This window comes from Colletes latitarsis, unplaced genomic scaffold, assembly GCF_051014445.1.
Source record: "Colletes latitarsis isolate SP2378_abdomen unplaced genomic scaffold, iyColLati1 scaffold0115, whole genome shotgun sequence".
Classification (NCBI taxonomy): domain Eukaryota; kingdom Metazoa; phylum Arthropoda; class Insecta; order Hymenoptera; family Colletidae; genus Colletes; species Colletes latitarsis.
In genome coordinates, this window is record NW_027488465.1 from 846 (window position 1) to 7,100 (window position 6,255).

Sequence of the window (6,255 nt, forward strand, 5' to 3'; positions counted from 1 at the left end):
ATATGTTAAGATCAGCCGCCCCTATGCGTAAAGTATGTCGTTTTTCCATTTTTTCACCCCGGAGCGACACCAACATTGTGTTGCAATTTTAAACCGCGCGGTTAAACGGCGGGCCAAACAGTCGCTGGTTTATGCAACAACAACCATCAAACTAGTAGGAGAATACACGCCCGTGATAGTATAGGAGATTCCCACTGTCCCTATCTTTTTTTTTATCTCGGACATATATATACCGGCTTATCGTCAATAACTCGAAAACCAGCACGTTAAGGCCAATTTTGGTCTATACGATTCTTATGCAGTTTTAGATTCTCTACACGGTCCAATGATCGTTTTATTTTTTTGTCGAATTTTGAGAATTTTTTTTTTTTTTTCTCGAAAACGAGCTCGACGACCTGCACTTTTGACGACGCCATCGTGTTCCCCGGATATTTTCCTGCAAGATAGCGTGTCTATTTTTTGTCCTACGACGATTTTTGACGCCGGAGCGGTGTTTCGGAGCAGAGCGGACTTGAAAACTTTCGCGCGTCGACCGCCGGAGCGATCGCTCCAGGCTGTTTTTCGTCAATAACTCGAAAACGAGCACGGTAACGCTCATTTTCGCCCGTACGATACTTGTACCGTTTACCGTTGGCTACCTGGTAGATGGTTTTTTTTTTTTTTATCTCGAAGTTTGAGAGCTTTTTTAATTTTTTCCACAAAAACGAGCACGTGAACGCCAATTTTCGTCTATACGATTCTTATGCAGTTTTATATTCTCTACACGGTCCACTGATCGTTTTATTTTTTTGTCGAATTTTGAGAATTTTTTTTTTTTTTTCTCGAAAACGAGCTCGACGACCTGCACTTTTGACGACGCCATCGTGTTCCCCGGATTTTTTCCTGCAAGATAGCGTGTCTATTTTTTGTCCTACGACGATTTTTGACGCCGGAGCGATGATTCGGAGCAGAGCGGACTTAGAAACTTTCGCGCGTCGACCGCCGGACCGATCGCTCCAGGCTGTTTTTCGTCAATAACTCGAAAACGAGCACGGTAACGCTCGTTTTCGCCCGTACGATACTTGTACCGTTTACCGTTGGCTACCTGGTAGATGGTTTTTTTTTTTTTTATCTCGAAGTTTGAGAGCTTTTTTAATTTTTTCCACAAAAACGAGCACGTGATCGCCAATTTTCGTCTGTACGATTCTTATGCAGTTTTAGATTCTCTACACGGTCCAATGATCGTTTTATTTTTTTGTCGAATTTTGAGAATTTTTTTTTTTTTTTCTCGAAAACGAGCTCGACGACCTGCACTTTTGACGACGCCATCGTGTTCCCCGGATTTTTTCCTGCAAGATAGGGTGGCGATTTTTTGTCCTACGACGATTTTTGACGCCGGAGCGGTGTTTCGGAGCAGAGCGGACTTAGAAACTTTCGCGCGTCGACCGCCGGAGCGATCGCTCCAGGCTGTTTTTCGTCAATAACTCGAAAACGAGCACGGTAACGCTCATTTTCGCCCGTACGATACTTGTACCGTTTACCGTTGGCTACCTGGTAGATGGTTTTTTTTTTTTTTATCTCGAAGTTTGAGAGCTTTTTTAATTTTTTCAACAAAAACGAGCACGTGAACGCCAATTTTCGTCTATACGATTCTTATGCAGTTTTATATTCTCTACACGGTCCAGTGATCGTTTTATTTTTTTGTCGAATTTTGAGAATTTTTTTTTTTTTTTCTCGAAAACGAGCTCGACGACCTGCACTTTTGACGACGCCATCGTGTTCCCCGGATTTTTTCCTGCAAGATAGGGTGGCGATTTTTTGTCCTACGACGATTTTTGACGCCGGAGCGATGATTCGGAGCAGAGCGGACTTAGAAACTTTCGCGCGTCGACCGCCGGACCGATCGCTCCAGGCTGTTTTTCGTCAATAACTCGAAAACGAGCACGGTAACGCTCGTTTTCGCCCGTACGATACTTGTACCGTTTACCGTTGGCTACCTGGTAGACGGTTTTTTTTTTTTTTATCTCGAAGTTTGAGAGCTTTTTTAATTTTTTCCACAAAAACGAGCACGTGAACGCCAATTTTCGTCTATACGATTCTTATGCAGTTTTATATTGTCTACACGGTCCACTGATCGTTTTATTTTTTTGTCGAATTTTGAGAATTTTTTTTTTTTTTTCTCGAAAACGAGCTCGACGACCTGCACTTTTGACGACGCCATCGTGTTCCCCGGATTTTTTCCTGCAAGATAGCGTGTCTATTTTTTGTCCTACGACGATTTTTGACGCCGGAGCGGTGTTTCGGAGCAGAGCGGACTTAGAAACTTTAGCGCGTCGACCGCCGGAGCGATCGCTCCAGGCTGTTTTTCGTCAATAACTCGAAAACGAGCACGGTAACGCTCATTTTCGCCCGTACGATACTTGTACCGTTTACCGTTGGCTACCTGGTAGATGGTTCTTTTTTTTTTTATCTCGAAGTTTGAGAGCTTTTTTAATTTTTTCCACAAAAACGAGCACGTGAACGCCAATTTTCGTCTATACGATTCTTATGCAGTTTTATATTCTCTACACGGTCCACTGTTCGTTTTATTTTTTTGTCGAATTTTGAGAATTTTTTTTTTTTTTTTCGAAAACGAGCTCGACGACCTGCACTTTTGACGACGCCATCGTGTTCCCCGGATTTTTTCCTGCAAGATAGGGTGGCGATTTTTTGTCCTACGACGATTTTTGACGCCGGAGCGATGATTCGGAGCAGAGCGGACTTAGAAACTTTCGCGCGTCGACCGCCGGACCGATCGCTCCAGGCTGTTTTTCGTCAATAACTCGAAAACGAGCACGGTAACGCTCGTTTTCGCCCGTACGATACTTGTACCGTTTACCGTTGGCTACCTGGCAGATGGTTTGTTTTTTTTTTATCTCGAATTTTGAGAGCTTTTTTAACTTTTTTCTCAAAAACGAGCACGTGAACGCCAATTTTGGTCTATACGATTCTTATGCAGTTTTAGATTCTCTACACGGTCCACTGATCGTTTTATTTTTTTGTCGAGTTTTGAGAATTTTTTTTTTTTTTTCTCGAAAACTAGCTCGACGACCTGCACTTTTGACGACGCCATCGTGTTCCCCGGATTTTTTCCTGCAAGATAGCGTGTCTATTTTTTGTCCTACGACGATTTTTGACGCCGGAGCGGTGTTTCGGAGCAGAGCGGACTTAGAAACTTTCGCGCGTCGACCGCCGGAGCGATCGCTCCAGGCTGTTTTTCGTCAATAACTCGAAAACGAGCACGGTAACGCTCATTTTCGCCCGTACGATACTTGTACCGTTTACCGTTGGCTACCTGGTAGACGGTTTTTTTTTTTTTTATCTCGAAGTTTGAGAGCTTTTTTAATTTTTTCCACAAAAACGAGCACGTGAACGCCAATTTTCGTCTATACGATTCTTATGCAGTTTTATATTGTCTACACGGTCCACTGATCGTTTTATTTTTTTGTCGAATTTTGAGAATTTTTTTTTTTTTTTCTCGAAAACGAGCTCGACGACCTGCACTTTTGACGACGCCATCGTGTTCCCCGGATTTTTTCCTGCAAGATAGCGTGTCTATTTTTTGTCCTACGACGATTTTTGACGCCGGAGCGGTGTTTCGGAGCAGAGCGGACTTAGAAACTTTAGCGCGTCGACCGCCGGAGCGATCGCTCCAGGCTGTTTTTCGTCAATAACTCGAAAACGAGCACGGTAACGCTCATTTTCGCCCGTACGATACTTGTACCGTTTACCGTTGGCTACCTGGTAGATGGTTCTTTTTTTTTTTATCTCGAAGTTTGAGAGCTTTTTTAATTTTTTCCACAAAAACGAGCACGTGAACGCCAATTTTCGTCTATACGATTCTTATGCAGTTTTATATTCTCTACACGGTCCACTGTTCGTTTTATTTTTTTGTCGAATTTTGAGAATTTTTTTTTTTTTTTTCGAAAACGAGCTCGACGACCTGCACTTTTGACGACGCCATCGTGTTCCCCGGATTTTTTCCTGCAAGATAGGGTGGCGATTTTTTGTCCTACGACGATTTTTGACGCCGGAGCGATGATTCGGAGCAGAGCGGACTTAGAAACTTTCGCGCGTCGACCGCCGGACCGATCGCTCCAGGCTGTTTTTCGTCAATAACTCGAAAACGAGCACGGTAACGCTCGTTTTCGCCCGTACGATACTTGTACCGTTTACCGTTGGCTACCTGGCAGATGGTTTGTTTTTTTTTTATCTCGAATTTTGAGAGCTTTTTTAACTTTTTTCTCAAAAACGAGCACGTGAACGCCAATTTTGGTCTATACGATTCTTATGCAGTTTTAGATTCTCTACACGGTCCACTGATCGTTTTATTTTTTTGTCGAGTTTTGAGAATTTTTTTTTTTTTTTCTCGAAAACTAGCTCGACGACCTGCACTTTTGACGACGCCATCGTGTTCCCCGGATTTTTTCCTGCAAGATAGCGTGTCTATTTTTTGTCCTACGACGATTTTTGACGCCGGAGCGGTGTTTCGGAGCAGAGCGGACTTAGAAACTTTCGCGCGTCGACCGCCGGAGCGATCGCTCCAGGCTGTTTTTCGTCAATAACTCGAAAACGAGCACGGTAACGCTCATTTTCGCCCGTACGATACTTGTACCGTTTACCGTTGGCTACCTGGTAGACGGTTTTTTTTTTTTTATCTCGAAGTTTGAGAGCTTTTTTAATTTTTTCCACAAAAACGAGCACGTGAACGCCAATTTTCGTCTATACGATTCTTATGCAGTTTTATATTGTCTACACGGTCCACTGATCGTTTTATTTTTTTGTCGAATTTTGAGAATTTTTTTTTTTTTTTCTCGAAAACGAGCTCGACGACCTGCACTTTTGACGACGCCATCGTGTTCCCCGGATTTTTTCCTGCAAGATAGCGTGTCTATTTTTTGTCCTACGACGATTTTTGACGCCGGAGCGGTGGTTCGGAGCAGAGCGGACTTAGAAACTTTAGCGCGTCGACCGCCGGAGCGATCGCTCCAGGCTGTTTTTCGTCAATAACTCGAAAACGAGCACGGTAACGCTCATTTTCGCCCGTACGATACTTGTACCGTTTACCGTTGGCTACCTGGTAGATGGTTCTTTTTTTTTTTATCTCGAAGTTTGAGAGCTTTTTTAATTTTTTCCACAAAAACGAGCACGTGAACGCCAATTTTCGTCTATACGATTCTTATGCAGTTTTATATTCTCTACACGGTCCACTGTTCGTTTTATTTTTTTGTCGAATTTTGAGAATTTTTTTTTTTTTTTTCGAAAACGAGCTCGACGACCTGCACTTTTGACGACGCCATCGTGTTCCCCGGATTTTTTCCTGCAAGATAGGGTGGCGATTTTTTGTCCTACGACGATTTTTGACGCCGGAGCGATGATTCGGAGCAGAGCGGACTTAGAAACTTTCGCGCGTCGACCGCCGGACCGATCGCTCCAGGCTGTTTTTCGTCAATAACTCGAAAACGAGCACGGTAACGCTCGTTTTCGCCCGTACGATACTTGTACCGTTTACCGTTGGCTACCTGGCAGATGGTTTGTTTTTTTTTTATCTCGAATTTTGAGAGCTTTTTTAACTTTTTTCTCAAAAACGAGCACGTGAACGCCAATTTTGGTCTATACGATTCTTATGCAGTTTTAGATTCTCTACACGGTCCACTGATCGTTTTATTTTTTTGTCGAGTTTTGAGAATTTTTTTTTTTTTTTCTCGAAAACTAGCTCGACGACCTGCACTTTTGACGACGCCATCGTGTTCCCCGGATTTTTTCCTGCAAGATAGCGTGTCTATTTTTTGTCCTACGACGATTTTTGACGCCGGAGCGGTGTTTCGGAGCAGAGCGGACTTAGAAACTTTCGCGCGTCGACCGCCGGAGCGATCGCTCCAGGCTGTTTTTCGTCAATAACTCGAAAACGAGCACGGTAACGCTCATTTTCGCCCGTACGATACTTGTACCGTTTACCGTTGGCTACCTGGTAGATGGTTTTTTTTTTTTTTATCTCGAAGTTTGAGAGCTTTTTTAATTTTTTCCACAAAAACGAGCACGTGAACGCCAATTTTCGTCTATACGATTCTTATGCAGTTTTATATTCTCTACACGGTCCACTGATCGTTTTATTTTTTTGTCGAATTTTGAGAATTTTTTTTTTTTTTTCTCGAAAACGAGCTCGACGACCTGCACTTTTGACGACGCCATCGTGTTCCCCGGATTTTTTCCTGCAAGATAGCGTGTCGATTTTTT

The 6,255-nt window shown here is 43.2% G+C and overlaps 1 long non-coding RNA gene across 1 annotated transcript; it reads right to left on the reverse strand.

Annotated features, from left to right (window-relative positions):
* Window positions 1-5,235: 5,235 nt before the first annotated feature.
* LOC143351271 (uncharacterized) lies at window positions 5,236-6,255 on the reverse strand. Its single transcript, XR_013081628.1, has 2 exons — window positions 5,987-6,255; window positions 5,236-5,540 (listed from the first exon to the last, which is right to left on the reverse strand). It is a non-coding gene; the product is annotated as an uncharacterized LOC143351271 (long non-coding RNA).